This window comes from Emys orbicularis, chromosome 1, assembly GCF_028017835.1.
Source record: "Emys orbicularis isolate rEmyOrb1 chromosome 1, rEmyOrb1.hap1, whole genome shotgun sequence".
NCBI classification, from domain to species: Eukaryota; Metazoa; Chordata; order Testudines; family Emydidae; genus Emys; species Emys orbicularis.
The window spans coordinates 331,955,513-331,977,717 of record NC_088683.1 but is presented as its reverse complement, the minus strand read 5'-3'; positions in this window follow the sequence as shown (position 1 = coordinate 331,977,717).

Here is a 22,205-nt window from a genome sequence, read left to right as displayed (position 1 = left end):
GCAGCAGCACAGGGCCGGGACTTGAAGTTCTTCTTGTGCAACAAGTTCTTGTCCTATATAGGTGGCTACACAAAACTGCAATATGACCCAGCTAATTGCAGTTGTCACAAACAATACAGTCAAAGTCAACCTTCAAAACCATGTCTCTTCCAGGTACGCAGGTCGTGTACTTTTCCACCTTGAGGCCTACTGGCATATCACTCATCCTGCATCTTTTGGAGCATGTCCTGTAATTCCATGTATTTACCATTTCTGTGATTTCTCCCAGTCAGACTTTGATCTGCCAGGACCCCAATGGGGAGATGAAACGTGTGACCCAGTCCCAAATCAGGGAGACAAATCATTCATGCAAGGAAACTTAAAATGCTGTGGGAGCCATTCCTTTTAGTGTAACAAACTCTTTCCATTATTCTGTATTTCTGATGTGAATAATTTTTAATAAATAAAAGTAAAGGGGACAACAAATTTGTGTGAAATATAGGTTACTTTGGGATTTAAAATGGGTGATATTCCTCAAAATGAGATTAACTTGAGAGAGATGCTCACTGGTCCTGGGACTGCTGCTGTCCCTTTAGGAATGTTATCTCTTTTGAATCTCCTGATACAGCAGGCTCCCCACGCACAACATTGTCTTTTCTGCTGCTTCTCTCGATCTTCCTTCTTACTTCAGTGAATTTTAGATATAGCTGATGTCTGTCTCCATCCTAGTGAATTTATTTGATCTCGCTGTTTCAGAATCCTGCCCTTGATGCATTTGGTGTGACTGGATCACTCACTTCCCCACTTTTGGAATTGCTCTAGGGATTCTTGAAGCTCCAATGTGTATCTTCATCTCCTATCGGAATGACTGTAAATGTTTTGTGACAAACCATGACCTTCCCTACTCACTGGTGTTTGGTAACTGGATTCTGGGGGCTGTTCCTTTAAGAAAGCTTCACCTTACATTGTGCCCATCTCCAATAGCTGTAAGTCTGTTTGATGAACTATTGAGTTTAAGAATTCAGATGAGTATTGTTACAAATGAACTATATAAAATAGATTTTGGTGTAAAGAAAATACATTTATAGAAGTCCACCTGTAATGAATGATGACAGCAGGCAGAGAATGGCTGAATAAACCCTCTGAAGGTTGCAGTTTTTCTGGTGTGATTGATTTCAGGTGAGCTACAAGCCATGGAGAAGCTTCAGGCCTTACAAACTTGCTTCATACACCAGCTAATGGGATATCATAGAATTGAAATGGCTATTAGAAACATTAAACCTTAGAATCCTTAAATTCACCACCTCACAACAGGTGAAATAAGTCGTACAGAAAGAGTATTTGATAAAGCTTTAATTTTCAAGCTGCATTTCTATGGCACACCTGATGGAATTTTAATATTTTGTTGTTCATGACACCTGGAGTGAATTAAATGATGACAAGATTAGATCTCAAACAATTTACAGAGCAGGAGAGAGTGACAAACTTCTTAGCATGAAAGAGTGAGAATATTTCTAATAGCTGATAAAGCTTTATGCTACCTTTCTTTTGGATTAAAGACATAAGATATAGACCTCAATAATTCCAGTTATTATCTATACTTAAGACATTTTAATGATGTATTCAATTACATGTTCTGTATTTTGGACTCTGAATTGCTGTGAAGTCTGGCAGATGATTAGAGAGTTTGGACAACCAGCTTTGCTGATCAGATTTGTAAATACACTTGTTTTTGTAATGGTTTGGTGAGTCTGTAACAATCAGTCTTATAAGAGATGTTTGGAGGGCCTGGGAAACTGTTTTATTTAATACCTTTTCAGTTATGCCACCTTGAGCAGTGATCTTGCGCAATGTCATAAGAAAAAGCGGGATTGGGCCAGATCTGTACTTGTATAGGAGACTGTGACAATCAGCGTCCAGATACCCCAAAGGGAGTACAGAAGGTTTAACACTCCCCTCCCCAAATACACAGTTAAATCAACTGATTGTACACTGTCATTGTATTATAGAAATATACTGAGTAAGGTCTTTTATGAAAGCTTGTAAGGTTCTGAATTTGATAGTGTTTATGAGATATGTATAAAGACCTGTTTATGAATTTATGTTTATAAAAACCTGTGCTCATAAACTTCAGCTCCATTCAAGCAGAGCAGGGAGCAGTCTGTCAGGGAGGGGTACCTCTCAAGCTCACTTACACAAAATCAGCTGCATGTACCTGTCTTCAGTGTCCAGCCCAGGAAAGGGCAATGGTGGGAAATGAAAGGTAATGGAAAGACACTGAGACAACTGGGAATTTCTCCCACTCGGGATAACCACGAGTTGCCATGCCGGGGAAAGGGGCAGGGGGGCGGGGGGGGGGAAGCCTTTTAAAAAGGAGGCTTGAAACTGAAGTTTTCATGCCGAGACAGGGTCAGTCTGGAGGCTCCAGGTTGTCTGTGAAAGGCTGGATCCCCCCCTACGGTTAGGGGTGTGCTGGGAAACTCTTCAAAGGCAATAGGTAATTTGTATTAGAAAAGGTATTTTATCTAATATAGAAGTGTAAAACCTGAAGTTGTGCCTTAATGCTTATTTTCAGTGTAACTTGTGTACATTTGCTTTCCCTGATTATTTCATCCTTAAATCTGTGGTTTTTCTTTTAGATAAACTTTTTGTTTATTTTTACCCCGGGCAGGTCTCTGTTGTGCAAACTGTGTGGAAGGTGTGTGCCAAAGTGAACTGATAACAGTGAGGCTGTTTTCACACCTTTGGGTGTGATGAACCAGAGGGGAAAAGTCCAAGTAGTTAAGAACTTGGGTGGATGGATTTGCAGAGACTCGGGACTAGAAGGGCTCTTGGTTACCCAGCAAGAAGTAATTAGACTGGTGGAAGCCAGGGTGAGACCTTGTGCTTGTGGACAGGCCACCAGTGTCAGGGATCTGAACCAATGGTGCACAGCCAAGATTAAAGGGCAGGCACCTTACTGATCTGAGTGCTCCCCAAAACATCACAGAAACCTCCAGTGAAAACCTCGGTGTTTCACAATGCGGTGGTGGTGCTTTAGTACTGATCTGATACCCAAGACAGGTGCTATGGCCACTGTGGTACTGGCTGAGATGTAGAATTGGGGACCTAAGCACTTGTAGTCATCAAAGAACCTACTGCAGTTCCTAAAAGAGCGCTGGTGCTAGCTGGGGGACGTAGCTAGATTCTAATCTGGATAACTACTGTACCTTCAGAAATTACCCTTTATTTTTGTTTCAGTTAGCTACATGTATTTGTCATTTCATTACTTCCTTTTCTAAACCGCTGTTCAGCATTATGTACTGTTATAGAATATCCATCTGATACCCCACAGGTGTTTATAATAAAGAGCACATTATATAATGGAGTTATTAATTCATCTGTCACCTGTTTAGAAGTCCAGAGGACTTTTACATGGCCTGCAGCCATAGCATCTTCTGCGGGGATCCTTTCAGAACTTCCAAGCTGAGCACAGTTGGGATTGGAGACCTCCAAAGAACATCTTGTTGCTGTAGGAAGTTAGGTTGTTGATTTAATAGATGGCATTCTTCCCTCTGAGGCTGCACCGAGCCAACATTCTGGTGTAGTCAATGTTCAGGGCCTTGAGCTGCTGGATGTGCCATTTCTCCAATGCAAATTAAAAATATCCTTGCCAGATTCAAGCTATATATTCCAAAGTATCCCATATTTCACTATGAGAGCATCAGATGAAAGGCTCTATAACAGGGAAAGCTTTTTTATTTTCTGTCAGTATGTGAAAAAATATCTAAAAATAAAACTGTTGTTGCTCTTAAAGGGACTTTGTCAATTGCTTTAAAATATATACATTACATTTTGTTCAACTATTGTAGAATTAGCAAATAAAATATGCCTCTTTTTTGAGGGGGGGAGGGTAAATTCTGATTTACTTCCTGTACTTATAATAGAGTTTGAAATTAACAAGGCCTTTTGGTTTACTTGCAGATAGTCACTGAGGCTGCTGCTGGAAATAAAGTTAGCTACTGCTAAAGGGCCAATCAAAGGAGCAGAAAATATGGTTTTAATAGGTCCTACTTAAGCATTAGTAGTTGTGGTTGTTTTAGAATTTTCTCAACAAATAATGGTGGAACAACAACAAAAAAAGTAGATATTTAAGATATGGTGCATTAGGAACACCGAGATTGTTGTAGAGAGAGTTAATTTGTGTTCAACAGCCTGACAATTGTCTAACTATTTTAGGACACTGGTTCTAATTTGGATCTTAAAATAAATTGACAGCATCTAACGTTGTGTTTGAATAAGAGTAATAGATGTATATTCAGCATTCCCCATTAAATTCCATTTTCATACCAAAGAAATTAATTATCCTGTATTTTTTTCTAAAGAAACTTTTGTCTAAACTAAAACTAAAACATTGAGTAAGAACACAGATGCTGTTGGAAAGAGTGTATTACTGAAGGTAATCTATAGTTTATGCTATACTCTTTGAATGGTAGCAGAGAAATTATCCTTTGTAACATCAAGAATCACTTACTTGTAGCTGCTTATAATGCACTATAAATTTAATCCATACTATGGTCACTGACCAAATGAATATTCTACATTTTAAATGTTAAATATTTATTGAAAGCTAATACAGAACATAAATTACTGTGATTAGCCAGGGGTTTTACAGAGAACTGTTTCTATCTATATTGAATGAGAAGGGAATGGAAAAATTTATAGCAAAACAATAAATAGAATTGAATCAATCCTTTTCTCACCAAAACTTTAATTAGTTCTCATTTTTAATTGTTTATGCCAACCCGTTATGTACAATGATAGATGTAGAAAGAAAACAGCTCAGCTCTATCAGTCAAATTAACTGTTACTGGGCTTCTCTGGTCAATGCAGTTCCAGGCATCTGCAAGAGAGAGTTACTCAAGAGTCAGCACCTGAGGCTGAGTATGCAGCACTTACCACTCAGGGCCATTCACTTCTAAAATATTCCGTCCCTTCATGGTGGTATTGTTATTCTTTGTTTGGCTGAGTTAAGTCTGGCCCACTCCCTTCATTAACAATACTATGATTATTATTTGTATTAGGATAGTGCCTAGAGGCCTGCAATAAAATTAGAGGTTCATTGAGTCCTAGGCCAAGACATAGGAAGAAATAATTCCTGCCCCAAAGAGCTTGCAATCTACATAGACAAGACAGAGAGTGGGAAGAAGGATGCCGTATGTTCTAGTGGCTAGAGCACTGGACTGGGACAAAGGAGAACTGGGTTCTATTCCTGGCTCTACCACTGGCCAACTGGGTGACCTTGGACAAGTCACTTTCCCTTTCTGTGCTTCTGTTTCCCTATCTGTAAAATGGGAATAATGGTATTGATCCTTTGTACAGAGCTATGAAATCTACTAATGAGATGTGTTATATATGAGCTGATAGTATCCCTATTTTTCAGACAGGGAACTGGGACACAGAAAGATTAGGTGACTATCAAAGGTCACACAGAAAGTCTGTGCCAGACCTAGGAAATAGCCCAGATCTCCTAAATCCAGTGCTTCAGCCACGGACCATCCATGATTCAGTATTAAAATTTACTGATTCATCACTACCACTTTCCAGAGCAGGGGTCAGCAAGCTTTGGCATGTGGCCCATCAAAATAATCTGCTGGCGGGCTGCGAGACATTTTGTTTCCATTGACCATCCACAAGCACGGCCCCCCGCAGCTCCCAGAGGCTGTGGTTCACCATTCCTTGGAAGTCTTGGCTGCAGTTCACTGAAAACTTACTTTACTGATGCTATTCCCAGGGTGGATATCTAATTTATTATCAGTATTGTCATATTCTCTTTCATATCTTGTTATTATTGATATTATTATTATTTATTTCAGCTTCTGTTGTGTCTTACTCTTCACCTTTGTATCCTAGCAGTCTTAAGTCTTATCATTTGCCAGTTACACAGTGTATTAACTCTTTCTTATTGACTTTTCTGATCATCTTTCTATGGTTATTTGTGTTACTATTGCATCTTGGAGTCTCAATCATGGACCAGGACCCCACTGTGCTAGGCGCTGTCCAAAACACAGAACAAAAAGATGGTCCTTTCCCTAAGGAGCTTACTATCTAAGTAGAAGACAAAGACAACAGATGGCTCTACACAGACTGACAGGCTGTGATGGGTTGTCCACCCCACGCAAGGCAGAACAGGTTAAATTAGGTTAATTATCCAGATAGGCCGCACCCGAGGAAAAGCCAGGGCTTGAGAGGCTGATTGAAGATGGAGTCCAACTGAGAAGAAACAGGCAAGGGCTGGTATAAAGGCAGGAAGTTGGTAGCAGAAAGGGGCTGCAGGAAAGTAGTCTACAGTCACTGCCTGGGAGAAATAAGGTGTGTGTAGTCCTATGGAGTTAAGTAGTCTGCAGTTACTCCATGGGAGGAGGGAGTTTGGATTAGTAAACCTGGAGAGGGGGGGTGGGGGGCAGAAGATGTAGGAAGGAGTCCAGGGAAAGAGCAAGAGGGTCTTGGAGAAAGCAGATGGCAGTTGCTAGACGTACAGTCCCTGGACTAGAAACTAGAAACCTGGAGTAGAGAGTGAGCCCTAGTTCCCCTACCAGTCACTGGGGAAGTGGCACAGACTGGGCAGTGAAGCAGAAGACTGCCTGGGACAGGTGTCTGATAGGATTTTGCTATCCCAGAAGGGGAGGATTATAGTGAGCTGGTGAAGGGCCAAGCCATAAAGAGAGAGCACCTTGAGTTGCAGAGAGAGGGGGGGTGGGGGCAGCAGGGTGCTTGAGTGAGTGACAGAAGGGGGGCATTGGACTTGGAAGGAACTAATTCACAGAGTAGCCAGGAGGAGACACTCAGTGAGTGAGTGAACGCTGTGACACGGGGTATATGTGCGTGAGCAAAGAAACAATTAGACAGTATTGGTCAACATGACAGGCAGTGGTTTTAGCACACCAGCCTAGCTATGGAATATAATCCAATCATTCTTAGTGGTTGATTCCAAATTACATTGAAAACTCCTTTGATTCTTTTCCCTTAAATTTTCTCTCTATGGTTGATTATATTAGTGGTATTTAACCCAGTAATCTTTCTATATATTATAGAACTAACAGGAGAAGATGCTAAGTTTGGAGCTTGGGTATAGATATGTCAAACTGCAACATGGCCCTGATCTCTCTCATGCTGGTATAAATCAGGATTAAGTCCTCTGAAGCTACACGAGTTTAAGGAAAGAATAAGCAAGATCAGATTAAGTCCAAAATCTTTCTCCCCTACTCCCCCACAACCTCTTATTGCCCATTTTCTCTATGTAGCCTAGTTTGATTATATAATCTTAATTTGTTTAAGAAAACTACAGCAGTCACGTTTGGTTAACTAATTCCAGGGAAATACAGGCCGATTCATTGGAGGTGGAGGTTCTCTCTGTCCTCGTACAAGGAGATAGATAACACACTGATGTATGTGAGAGCCTGGTGGCTGGGTGGAATTTAAGAACGAGACTGCAGTCTGGACTCGTGCACAGTGCCATGGAGGAGGGATCTGTGGGAATGGAATTAGATGCAGGAAACAAAGGGAACTCAGGGTACCAGGTACCTTTACATTGCCATGACTTCTGTCCTTTTCAAATTGTAACTTTAAAATACCATTGTCATGAACAAAATATAGCCCTATTTATCAGAAACTCTTATCAGGGTGTTCCAAGCCATCATCATCCCACCTTTTAAGAAAGTTTCTTCTTGACCTAATTATGTTAAGTTTATTTTTGCAAATTTTCTACTTTGTACAAATTATCCAGTATTAGATTGCACCTAGATTGGACTGAGCCATCTGGTCCTTACTTCCACATCCTCCTCTCTCAGGCAAGACTCTCATTGACATCACAGGGCATTCTGCCTGGATAAGGAGTGATTTAGACCTAAGGTCCTGATCCTGAAACATTTACACATAGACTTAACTTTGTGCACTTGAGTAATCTCATTGACTTCATAGATGAAGGATTTATTTACTCGGGTGTGCAAAGTTAAGCATATATATGGGTGTTTGCAGGATCAGAGCAACATCTGAAATTTGATCAGCTATGGTGGAACAGGCTGCCTGGATGATGGCACCAGGGGAATGAGAGGTAGTTAATTTTGTAAATAAATGTAATTAACAAGACTTGTAGAATGTTCTGCTTGTATATTGTCTGTCTGTTTGTCTTCTCAAATTGGATTATACACTCTTCGGAGGCAGGGACTGTCTTTTTATTTACTGTATGTACAGTGCCCTGATATTGACTGGGGCCTCAAGATACTACTGGCAGAATTAATAAACTTCACTGAAAAATATAGGCCATTAGACAATACCTCCAATAAAATACAGACTTAATATTCTTAGCTGTTTGCTGAGGGGATGGTAACTGAAGCTATTAGCCCGTTAGCACAACATTTTGTTGGGCAAACAACACCAAAATAGTTTTGTAAAAGAAAATGGGAGCTACATCCTATAAACATCAACATAGCAGGTCAGAATATTAACAGAACAATATCATCTTCTCATAAGCAACATGACATTCTCATAAGCAAACCAGGGAGATGTGTCCTAGAAGGGGTTCCCAAACTTGGTTTGTGGCTTGTTGAGGGTAAGCCCCTGGCGAGCCGTGAGACGCTTTGTTTACCTGAGTGTCCGCTTGTACGGCCACTCGCAGCTCCCAGTGGCCATGGTTCGCCATTCCCAGCCAATGGGAGCTGTGGGAAGCAGCGGCCTGCCAAGGGCTTACCCTGAACAAGCCACGAACCAAGTTTGGGAACCCCTGTCCTAGATGATACTACTATAAGGTGGGTATATGACTGGTTGAAAGACCATACTCAAAGAGTAGTTATCAATGGTTCACTGTCAATTTGGGAGGACATATATAGTGGGATCTAACAGGGGTCTATCCTGGGTGCCATATTATTCAACATTTTCAATGACTTGGATAATAGGGTGGAGAGTATACGTATCAAATGTGCAGATGAGAAGCTGTCAGATTGCATATAAGCTGGGTAAAACAGATCGTGGGGAATGAAGAGAAACAAAATGGATGCAACTGGGTCCAGAGGGGAAGTGACTGATCAGAGCTGGTTCTGGGATCAGGTCAAGGGGAAAGGAGAAGGATTCAGGTGGGAGGAGAGAAGAATCGGCTTGAAGTGGGATATAGGAAGACAAACTCAGAATATTTGTATGTTCCAGATAAACCTTGGATAAACATCCAACCTTTGGAATAAGGGGTGGGAAGAGGATCCCAGTGAGTGTAATTTCCTAATGAGGTACAATCATAACTCTGAAATGCTCACTAGGCATCTTCAGCTCTGTAAGTTTATTTGGTATTTGGAATTCCTCCTTGCAACCATGATTTCATATACTTGTAAGTCCAATTGTAAATAATTTCTATAATTCACAGAAGGATTAGTGAGTGTTAATTACTTATTGTCTCCAGTGGTGCTGTAGCCCTGTTGATCCCAGAATATCAGAGACACAAGGTAGGTGAGGTAATATCTTTTATTGGCCCAACTTCTGTTATGAGAGAGACAAGTTTCAAGCTACACAGAGCTCTTCTTCTGATGAAGTCTGGGTAGCTCGAAAGTTTGTCTCTTTCACCAACAGATGTTAGTTACTTAAGTTTATTCAATGGCAAAAAATCCTGATTTTAGTATGTCAGCAACCATCCTGGCTGTCCACATTCAGAACAAATCTACTCAGGTTGCATTAGAAATAATAATCTATCATGTTCAATGAAATATTGTTTTATTATTAAGGGTCCAGACGTGGCACAGACACTAAAATAATTCAGAGCTCTGCCACTACAGATTTACTTGATCGTATGAAATGGAATGAATGCCCCCATGGCAGGTTGGGTATAATTTACACCTCCCTCTGTGATCACTAGTGAATCCAGCTCTGGGTTTCATTGTATATTATGGGCCTGATTCTGCAGCCCTTACTGTGGCAAGAGTCCCACTGAAGTTAATTGGAATTTTACTGAAGTTAATTGGAATTTTACTTAAGTACAGATTGCCAGCTCAGGCTCTCTGCCTATTATTTATACAGCACCAAAAATGTACTAGTCACTCTGCAGAATGAATACAAAGATCTGACCTGGTCCCTGCCCTGGAGAGTTCACAATCTAATTTTAGACGTGATGCAAAGGGTGAGAGCAATAAACGATACAGGGAGGAAGGACAAGGGTTGCAGTGATAAGAATCTGCAATTACTCCATTTTGGTACATGCCTAGTTAGATGGTGCCATTCAATTTATAATTTTTTACACAGGATAACTGGCTTCCTGGGGGTAACATGGAAGAAATGGGGTTTTAGAAGGGATCAGAATGAGGAGGGGTTAATAAGAAAATGGACTAATGCGGCTCTTTATGTGAGCTATTTCGTCCCCCTCCCTTTTAATTTGTGCCATGTTACCTCTATGTAAGGTGGTGCCCATGCTGATCCACTTGTTAAACTGTTACTGCAGAGTCCTTTAGAGCCAAACTTCTTGATCATTAAAATCCATAATAGACTTACGTCCTGAGTCACCTGGCAGTTCATTAAACCCCCGTTAGTGCACGGTAAGGCTTTCCTTTTCAAACCTCACTCCGGGGGGTGGTTAGTAAATACTAATAGATTTATGTCTCATGGTTTAAAAGAACACTTTTTGTTTTAAAAGCAGTCTCTAACTATATTTTACTCTCTCTTGTTTGTAATATTGGCAGATCGAAAATTAATAATGGTTTTCTTTAACTTTATTTTTGTTTGTCTTTTTACAATTCCAAGTTTATACACAGTTTCCTCAGAGTTTCAGGCCAGAAGGGACCACCAGATCACCTAGTCTGACCTGTATATCACAGGCCACCAACAACCACCCAGCACCTGCACACTAAACCCAAAAACCAAAATTAGTCCGAAGCATTTCTGTACCATGGCACCAATCCAGCAAGGCATTTAAGCGCATGCCCAACTATGCTCACATGAGTAGCCATGATTGAAATCGATAGGACTGCTCACATGAGTATTTTTCACTCTATGCATCTGATGAAGTGGGTTTTAGCCCACTTAAAGCTTATGCCCAAATAAATGTGTTAGTCTCTAAGGTGCCACAAGGACTCCTTGTTGTTTTTGCTGATACAGATTAACACAGCTACCACTCTGAAACCTGTTACATGAGCATAGTTATGCATGTTGTTAAGCACTGGCAGAATCTGCAATTGGAGTGGAAGTGCAAAAACCTTCATTTTTATGTTTTGTTTACCATTTGGGAAGGAATTTGTGTCATTGCATTTCAAATATAGATATATTTACCATGTCTGTGTTCTATCTAACAGAACCAATGGCTTTAACTTACTTGATATTCATTGTTTGATTTATTTTACGGTAGCCCTGACAAGGAGATGAGGTCCTTTTGTCCAGTTTTGTGCATAACAGTGGGGACCCAATGTGTTTGTTTTGCTTTAATTGCCCCTGCAGAAGATCACAAAACACATTTTTTGGCCTTTCAAAAACACTGATTTCCTTTGTTGCATTAAAAGAAAATTAGATTAGAAGAATTTTGCAGTGCGTCAGCTATGGTGACTGAAATGTTTGAGTTTAAAGAAGAGCAAATTCATGGTGTTTTAAAGGGAGTGGGGTGTTTTTTGTTTTTAATAAGTGAACATTACATTCAATCTCTCATTCTTTTGCATAGTTAAGGACTAGATTCTGATACCCTTACGCACGTTGAATTGCATCATATTCCACACATGGTTCTGAAGAATTCAGTTAAAAGAAAAGTGTTTTGATTTCAGTGGGGCTGTTTGAAGTGTCAGGTTCTATCAAATGTGAATACAGGTACCAGAATCTGGCTCCAAGGGTCACATCCTGTGAGGTGCTGAAAACCCCTTGGCTCTCAACCCTGCCCTTCCTGTGAGATGCTAAATGCCTTCCTCAAGGTGCAGATTGCCTGCAATTCCCCTTAGCTCCAGTACTCAGCACTTAGCAGGTCAGATTTGAATGGCTCATTAGCTAGAATATTTTTCATTTAAAAGGAGAATAAATAGCTTGGGAGAGCTCTGTAAATATGAGGATAAAATTCATTATATAAAGGTTTCATATTTCTGGGCTCAGGAGCCTACAAACCAGATCTCTGTATTCCAGCATATTCAGACACACTGAAGTCAGTACTATGGTATATTCATATCAAATTCCTTTGACGATGACTAAACAGAAAAGGGCAAGGAAAAATTAATGAAACAAAATCCCCTTCAAGGAAATTAGGAAGCTTATTAACTCACCAGCTTCAGGGAAATACGTCGATCCAGATGGATGCCTGACAGTCCCATCGAATTTTCATAGATGCAATTAGTTCCTTCTATTTAGAAACATTCAGTTAGAAGTTTCCAATTAAATTTAAACCTCCATCATTAAAACATGATTAACCCTCCCAAACACTCCAAGTAACAAGAGAGTTGTGACTAGGGATGGGCAAACTGGTCGGTCTACAATAATAACCTCTTAGCTGAAACAAACCTTTTCTCCAGGCTTGAAGACATTTCTGTCAACACGTCTCATTTCCCTGCAACTGTGATGATAATACTCATAGCACCTTCTGCCCATGGATCTTTATTAATGTGAATGAACTACGCCGTCCCCCTCCACCTCTTCTATCCTCATTTTACAGATGCAAAGGCTGATAGAGCTAAGTGACTTATTTAAGGTCACAGAGTCAGTGGCAGACGTTTCCCTAATTCTAGTTCTGTGCTTAGCCACTGAATAATACTCCCTCTCCATGCAGCATTTTACATCTTCAAAGCACTTTGCAACTATTAACAAAGTATTTTTAACTGAGTATCTTCTATATGTCTGTATGCAGAACAGGGGCATGTGCAGAAATTTAACGTTGACCCCTTTTGACTGTGCCCCTCCGGCCCAGCCCCACTCTTCCCTCCCCCCACCCTCCTGGCAGGAGCTCGCTCTTCCATCGCCCCTCCCCCACCCGGCCCAGCAGGAGCTCGTTCTTCGCCCCTGCCCCCGCCTGGCAGAAGCTCGCTCTTCCTTCCCCCACTCTTTGGCCCCAGGGCTGGAGGAGTTCTGTGCCCCCAACAATTATTACTGTTTGCCCCCCCCCACCCCCGCGCATGCCCCTGATGCAGCAGGTACATAGAAGCATAGGGCCCAACCCAGTGATCTGCTGAGTACCTCAACCCCTCCTCCCCTCTGAGGTCAATGGGAATTGAAGGGCCATGGCACCTCCCAGGATAAAGCGTTTAGGAAACTGAGCATTTAGGAACTAGCTGCATTTAGGAACTAGCTGAAATTTGAATGATTGACCCTCTGAACAAATACTATGGTGCTGGGTGACTGTACGTAGGGTGAACAGGGAGTGACAGCTCTCTTGGAGAGAGAAGGTGGGGGAGGTAACATCTTTTATTGGACCAAGTTCTGTTGGTGAGAGAGAGAGAGAGAGAGAAGCTTCTGAACTTATACAGAGCTTTTCCTTAGATCATTTTCAGTTCTTTTGGAGGCATTCTGGTGTTAACTCCAGCCAGTATCCTTTGCAGCTCCTTCCAAAGGACCCTATTCATACAACTTTTTAAAAACATGGACTATTAAAAGGATTTTTGGAGGGTTTGTGGTTTAGCAAACAAATGCTCTCAAGTGATTTTTGGAAACAAGGATTGCTGGCCAGGCATAGTAATGGCTCATTCAAGGTCTTATATAGTGCCTGGAGGCTAGCCTTACTGAATGTACTTGGGACCAAATGCAGCCTTTTAGTGAGCCAGCATAGCTCCTACTGAAGTCAATGGGAGCTGGGCCATCTCATCCCAAGGCTGACGTTTGGTCCTCTACTTGCATGTCAAAACTTATACTGAAACTTTGCAAAAGTTGCGGCACGTACCTTGTAGTAGCTTTTTCAAATGAAATAGCTCAGTTTTTAAATGCCAATAACCCATAGATATATTCCACATTCTTGACTAATGACCTGTGAAATCTTCCATTTAAATAGTCACCATTTTTAATTTACAGGAGGGCACAAAAGCGTCAACCCCTCTAATGACTTTATTATTTTTCACTCCTTTAGCTGGAAACGACCAAAAGGATTTTTCTTTAAAAGATCTTTTGTTTCCTATGATGAGACTTTGTATGTTGAGTTTCAGACTAGATTGAATTTATACTATGGCTAAGTTATAAACCCTTGAAAATAGGATTTATAATGGAAATGCTGAATGCAGCCTTAACTACAGCAGCCAGATGGATACTAACATTCTTCAAAACCAATACTCACAGAGAGTCATACAAACATAATTCTTTTCTTAACTCTTCCTGTTCCTCAGCTCAGAGTCATGGTCTATTTAATGGCTTCCTATTTTTATGTATCAATTAATACATTCCTCTAATTGTCTAGTGGGTGCTGGCTGGCTTACAGCACACGCTGGGTAATATTAATGCTATGGAAATAAAACTTGTTTCCCTTCTGACTTCTGTCCTTATCTATTTGCCCCTTGGCCTGTCAACCAGTAGAGCATGGCTCTGCTTCATTTATGTATTGATTTGTATCGTATTAGTAGTATTGGTAAAATATTGAGGGGAAAATCCAAAATGTTCAACACAAAATTTCACTGAAAAATCAGATTTGGAAAATTTCAACAGCTCTAATAATCTTAATATATTTTTAATATATAGTTCACATGTAACCTTAATGCAACATCCCTGTGTATTTATATTACAATACTCTTTAATTACGCAATAACATGCTATTTCTTAAATAATATAATATATGGTAAGATTCAGAAAGTTGCGAGAAACTGAAAATAGGGCAATGTAGTATCCAGAGGCTGTAATTCCTTTTGTTTTATATTTATGTATGTATATAAAGCTATAAGCAAAATATTTAGAACCCAACTGGCCCTTAACTGTTACATTCTAATATCCTCAAACTAGACTTTTGAGTGGAGATGGATAATTAATACAGTAAAAGCTGTTTTAGCAACCACCTCTGAAGAGAGACCACCTGCTATGAGTGACTACTTGCAGAGGCCACAGAACTTTCCCCCCTATAATTTAACTGTGAAGAATGATGACTTGTCATCTGTGACCTGTGACCGCATTTTCTTACTCCCTCTCAGAACTGGGTGCCTGGGCAGCTGCCACTGACTGCCAGCTCCAAAGGCAGAGTGAAGAGCAGCAGCTGCTGGCCGGGCACCCAGTTCTGAAGGCAGTGCCGCAGTCAGCAGCAGCAGCGCAGAAGTAAGGGTGGCAATACCATACCTTTAAAGACAGACCACTTCTTACAAGCAACCACTGTTGCTAGCTCCCAGGAGTGGTCGCTTTTGGCAGCTTTTACTGTATTTGTGTCTCTAGTGATGGAGTGTTGTGATGGGTAATATTGATCCTATCTTATCACAGTATTCCCTTTATCAGTGATTTACTTGTGAAATTCCTATATGCTCAGAGGGGAGGAAGCCAAAGAAAGTTCTTGAAGCTGTAAGCCAAGGCATGGGAACTAGTACATTAGGAAAAATATGTGAAGCCACAGAAAAATGTATAAGGGGAGGAAAAGAGAATCCCCCAGCTATGAAGTTACTGAATTTTTAGAGCCAGGGAGTAATAGTTAAATTTCCTTGACATTGCCTATCAAAACACGCACACCAGCATTACAAAGAGAATCAATGCCTTTGTAAAGATGGGATGCTCTGGAACAAAGGTCTTGCTGGCAAAATGTGCCAGGTTTGTCAACATCAATGCAGCAAGCACATGGGCCTTTAGGAAAGTATTTGACACAGAGTGGGAATTAATATTGAAAATATAAACAGATATGGGTCATAAGAGTAATGTTATTACACAGACCAAAATTTTGCACAATAAACCCACAGCTGAACTCTGCTGAAATGTAATTGTGTCTCATATTTGCAGGATCCCATCAGAGTTCTGCTACCTACCTGCACCCTTTGTTGCACTTATTATAGTAGCAGAACTCTTGTAACAACTATTTGCCTCCTTCACCTTCTGTTATAGGGATTAATATCACTGAAAAATCCCACTTAAGCTTATATTATGCTGAGTACCTTCTGCTTCCAATTCCCAGTCAACCAGACACCTGCCCTTCCATGTGCATTGTAGGAGTTAATACAAAAGCCTCATTGCAGGGATATGGTAAGCCTAGGGAAATCTACCCTAGCATCCGTCGACCGTGAAAGCAAAGAATATCCTCTAGGTATCTTCTTTTAAATAGACAGAGAATTAAATGTTCATATTTATTTCTACTTCTTTAAAACTGGTGTATAACTTCCACTTGTGGAATAAAATTTATTTTGACCTGGCCAATTGGGAGATTTTCCTTCCTTTCTTTAATAGGTCATATTATCATAATTTAAATTAATGTTCTCCCACAGTTTTTAATGTTTCCAATTTTTATCTCTGTGATCTTTTCAATAACTCTTTAAGACCTTAACTGTCAGATCCCCTGAGGAAACAAGGTCATTGGTGTTAAAGTGTGATTAATTCAGTGTCACTGCCACTGGAATATAGGATCTTTCCATTGTATATGGCCCAAAGGTGATATTGTTGGCTAGAATTTTTTTTAAAAAGCCATGTGTATGTGTATACACACACACACACACACACACACACACACACACACACACACACACACACACACACACAAAGTAATATTACTTCTAAGTCCATTAAAAGCAAGCATTATAGGTGGACTGCTAGCAAACCTATGGTTAAGATCACTTAAATGTTTCTAATCTAACCTCCTGTTTTCAGGAGCTCATAATTTTCACAATATATTTTTGTTGAAAGTTTCTAGGTCTGGTCTCTGCTCAAAGATCTTTGTTTTTTGGGGCGGATGGGGGAAGGAAAAATGGTTTAGCCATTTTTGAGAATGAGGAGCATTAGAATACTTTCCCCTTTATTTAAAAAATAATAATCTTGCAACCTCATCTTGAAATGGCTCTAGAGCCACAAAATGTGATTTGGCAGGGTGGTGGCCCTCACTGGGAAATGCTTTGGTGAAAGCTGTCTGTGATTTATAAATGTGTGAAATTCACACTGTAACTTGTATGGTACATTTAAACAAGGACTGAGATAGTTTTAATATTTGTAAGGTTTGGAGAACAGTAGACAGGCTGTGTGCATGGCTAATTTTGCTGCATGTTAAATGTACTGGGCAGGGGAGAGGATTAGTGAAAAAGAGTATTGTTTCTACTGTGGCTTCACTAACGGCCCCTGACAAGGGCCCCATTATACTTTACAAACAACTAACCCAAAGATAGTCTCTGCCCCAGAGAACTCCAAATCCAGCATTTGGATAATACTGAGAGTAGGCTGGAACAGACAAATGAGGGAGAGGGTGGGGAGGACAAGGAAACAGTAGATAGACACAGGATCTCAGTCACGGAGCAACCAGTGCCAGATGGCAAGGATTCCTGGCTCTTCCGGTCACTGCAGGTGTAAACATTTAACAGTGAGAGTAAATAACCATTGGAACAACTTAGCAAAGGTCGTGGTGGATTCGCCATCACTGACAAGTTTTTAAACCAGGATTGAAAGATATGCCCTAGGAATGATTTTGGGGAAGGTTCTATGGTCGTGTTAGACAGGAGGTCAGCCTAGATGATCACAATGGTCCCTTCTGGCTGTGGAATCTCTGTATATTATTTGGGCAGGGATCACTAGCCCTTGCCTCAGTGAGCCAAGTGAACAGTGACTAAGGTGAAACCCTCCACAGGAGTCCTTGCTTGTTGGATGTGCACCTTGAGTGGACAGGGCTGTCTTGTTGCAAACAGTTTAAGATTATGGAATATTATTTTCTTTAAAAAAAACACTATGGCACTATCATAAGGCTATGCATGTTAAAGTAGCACAGTTTGAGCACTCACAACACTAATAATATATGGAGATATACCTATCTCATAGAGCTGGAAGGGACCCCAAAAGGTCATTGAGTCCAGCCCCCTGCCTTCACTAGCAGGACCAATTTTGCCCCAGAGCCCTAAGTGGCCCCCTCAAGGATTGAACTCACAACCCTGGGTTTAAGTAGGCTAATGCTCAAACCACTGAGCTACCCCTCCCCTACTACTGATAAGCTTGCATCCACCACCTTAACTCTTCCCCCCCCATTATTTGTATGGATCACAATATAGTTTTTAATTATGTGAACACTTTTCTGTAATAATATAATCTTGATCGATTGGTCCTTCAGCCCTCATATAGATTGTGCTGATCAAAACACATCTTCCGTTTTTCTCTTATCCTGGCCTTCCTTCTCCATGTGCGGCCATGCCTTTTCACGATAAAATCTTCCCATCTCTTTGGAGGTCCGCCAAGTGGTCATTTCAGTTCCCATGGGTACCACTTGGGGACAGCTGTCCCCAATGTCAATTGTTAGTGAGCCAAGCTATATGCCTGGCCCATCGCGTTTTACTGTACCTACTTTCAACAACGACATCCTGCACTCCACTCTGCTGTCTGATTACTTCATTGGGGACTCAGTCGTGGATTGAAATCCCCAGAATTCTTCTTTCTACCACCCTCTCCATGACAGACAGTTGTTGCTCCTCTATCTTCATCAGTGCCCGTGTTTCGCTGCTGTACAATATTGCCAGCAGTACTGTTGAGTTGAAGAGGTTGGTGCATGTTACTTTGTTGATTTTTCCTTGGAGGACATCCTTGATAGAATTGAATACGTGCATTCAATTCTATAATAATATATCATACAGTATTTATATTGTACAGCTTTATAAGGTGTCCATTGTACAGAGCCTCACAAGCCCTAGCTTATTCCCTGCACATCTTGGAGATAAATGATTGTCCCGGTCTGTCTTGCACAGGCAGAGTAGCACACACTGGTACAAGATGCACCATGTTTGGAAGAAAAAATAATTGTTTTATTTGAGATGTAGTATGGGATCATGAGATTAGAGGCTGGATCTCAGGAGGTGCAGTGGAACCAGGGCCTGTTTGAACAAATCCCCTCCAAAGTGGGTGTGTGTGTCGCACAGGTGGAGGAGCAAATATGGACCAGCACAAGACCTTTTTTGAGATACATGGAGCCAAACACCTTGTTCGTTTTCTAGGGGCAAGGAGAAGGGGCAGCAGCCTTGCTCCTTCCCCTCCCCATGCAGTGATTAGGCACTCTGTTTTCTGCTCCTGAGTGGGCTCTGCCCCTCTGCTTTGTCACTGACACGTTAATGGTGCTGGTGTTAGAGTTTCCTGTCAATCCTCCTTGTGATTCTTGAGTACGATCCTTATAAAATCAACAGTAATTATATTTGGTGGCACTTTGGGGCTAGATAAAGAAGAATGAAAACCAGAGTGGCAAATGGCCGAGATCCTGATGTTCAGGGAAGTCTTTTAGGGATTTTTTCCCCCCAAAGATAATTTATAAAAACCCTGATCAGATTATTCAGCTGTTTCTTTCTCTCTCTCTTGACATCACCCTAGTGAGAGAGCACTTTTAATGGGCTTGCCCGGAAATTTCTGAAGATACCTTAAAACTATTAGTCTGTCGGCAGGAAACATTTCTTAAAGTGAATACGTTTATATTTGCCCTAATAAGGCTTGAGTTATTGATTTCAGTCCATTTCTCCAATTTATCAAGATCATACTCTACTCTCACCTTATCCTGCTAAGTATCTCTGATTACTTGTAAGCTTTATATCGTCAGCTTTCTGCAGCTCCTAGCTTTAATAACATCAATTGAAGTCATGTGCTTAAATTCCTGCCTGGTTACTGCATTGAACATTTTACCACCAGAGATTTACAGTGGAAATAGATGTGACAAAGAAAGGAAAGGGCGAAGGGAAAAGAAATCACATTTTCCCATCAGCATACTGCTGGCAAGCTACCTGGAAGAAGAGAACAACAGCAGGGAGGCCCAACTGCAGTATCTATATCCAATATAAGAACCTAGGGCCTGATCCAATGCTGACTGAGGTCAAAGGAAAAACTCACACTAACTTCAGTGGGTGTTGAATTGGGCCTCTCTTGCAAAGAATCCCCAGCCCACATGAGGAAAGCTCTCTCTCTGCTGGAATATAAGAAACCCTCCCCCACCACAATCTGAAAACTCCAAGTACTTAATTAACATATTTCAGCTGAAGCCGTTAGGTTCTCTCAACCCCAATTTATAAATTAAGAAAAGAAAATCTGATTAATTTGCCCATGGTTATCAAACTCCTTGCACAATCTCTTGGGCTGACACTGAATACTGACAGATCATTTAAAGTCCTAAGTGTCTTATTTATTTCAATAAAATGACAGAAACATCATTAATAATTTAAAGAATATGTTTTATTGCTGATAAGAGCCACTTAGTAAGAATTTCCCAAAGAGAAATAAAACATTCATAAATAAACTGGTAATTTTATTCCAATGGGAAGATGAGGGGCTGCATTATTAAGTGTAGTGACTAACCTCTGTCGTGTGTGGTTTGGTCTGGCTCACATCCTCTCCGCTGAGGGAGAATTGTGTGTGCTGTGTAGTCTTTTGTTGTGGCAGGGTTTTGCTTGGGGGGTTGGGTTTGTTTTATTGTGCTTGCTGTTCTGGGTTTATGTTAGCGAAGGCAAGGTCAAAGAAATGCAACTTGCACCTGAAGTGGAAGATGGTGAGTTTTGGGATGGTCCTTGGTTCCTGTGGGAGTTCATTCCGTAGTCTCAGACTGGCCCCTGAGAAAGCTCTGTCTCATGGACTTTATGGCCACCCTTCCAGCTCTGCATCCTGAGAGGGCCTCAGAGGACCAGCACAGGCCAACCCCAAAAGCAGATGTTCTGGATGAGGAGGAGAGTGACCAAGGCTACTGATTTTGTTAATTTATTTATAGGCTTTTCTCTATTTACCTCCATGGCATCTGAGTAGAAAAAAAAATTAGTGAATTTATTGTCCCAATACCCCTGTCGTTTGCATAAACTTGAAAAAAGAGTGTAGAGTTAACTCAGCATTTGAAGAATTAGCTTAGATTACACTTACAGGCTGCAAAATGATGGTTAAATTCTACAAAAAGGTTTATTTTATCAGCAGTAAGTTTCAATAGTGCAAAAAATTGTGAAAACAGACCTTGCTTAACATTTGTCAGAAGTACGTGTCTGAGCTGCCTTTTGAAGGAAGGACCCCCCCACACTTATACAACTGAAAACTTCTTCCTAAACCTTCTCATGTCCTGCCACATGTTACATATATACATGTATGTATATAATTCTTTCCACAGCCTTTATTTATATTTAAGTTAGTTTTCCATGGCACACACCATCCTATGTAGTGTGGGCTCAATTCACCCAAGCTGCAGCTGGGAGTTGTAAATTGTCTATCCGTGCACCAGTGAGAGGCTGTGTTAGTGGGGGAGTATTGGTTTTCTATTGCCACCTTCACTCAGATGACACACTGATGGAGGCAGCTTTACTTTCCTACAAGGGCCTGGATTATCTTTCTTTGAAAAATTTAAGGCATCCATCTCTATTTTTGTGGTCATCACTCCACATATCATCAATAAATGACCACAAATATAGAGCTGTCTAGTGTGGTCATTGATTGATTATATGTTTTGGTACCTGCCAAAATCCTCAGAACAAAAACCAGTAAGTTGTAGATTTGTAAAAACTGTTAAAGATCTGTGTAGACATACAGAGAGGAGAGAGATCATCCCAGCATCTCATTCTCTTCATCTCCCTTCCCTCTTCCAAAACACTTTTCATCCTTCTTAATCCAAAACATAGTTTCACCCTAAAACACCCAATTCCATTCTTCAGAGAATACCCTTCCTTAAAAGCCCATTTCACTGAAACTCCTGCCCCTGGATTTATTTCTTTATAAAGCATTTCCCCGCCCCCCAATCCAGTTTAATTTTAAACATATTTCTCCCTCCCAAAACTATATTCATTCTGACCTCCCCACCTTACCAGTGAACCTGGGTGTCAGTGCAGTGTAGATCTCCACTCTTTCCCAGGCCTGTAGGGAGGGAGCAGCAGCAGAAGCCTAGTTAGTACCTGGCCTGGTGGGGATGTGCACTGCTGGGAACCACTTTATGTGCCTACCCGCACCCAGGCTTAGGAGACTGTACTTCAGGAAACAATGGCCTGTGGGTGGGGCAGCCCTGAGAGTGAGGGGAGGAGCTGCAGCATTGGTAAGAGCAGCTGTTCTCTGCATACAGCAGTGCTCCCAGGTTTTCAGAAGAGGAAAGAGAGAGCATATTGCATGGAGCAGCTGGAGGGACAAGGCTGTCCTTCAGCAGATACAGAGGCTTAGATTGGCTGCCCTTCCCCAGGAGGTAG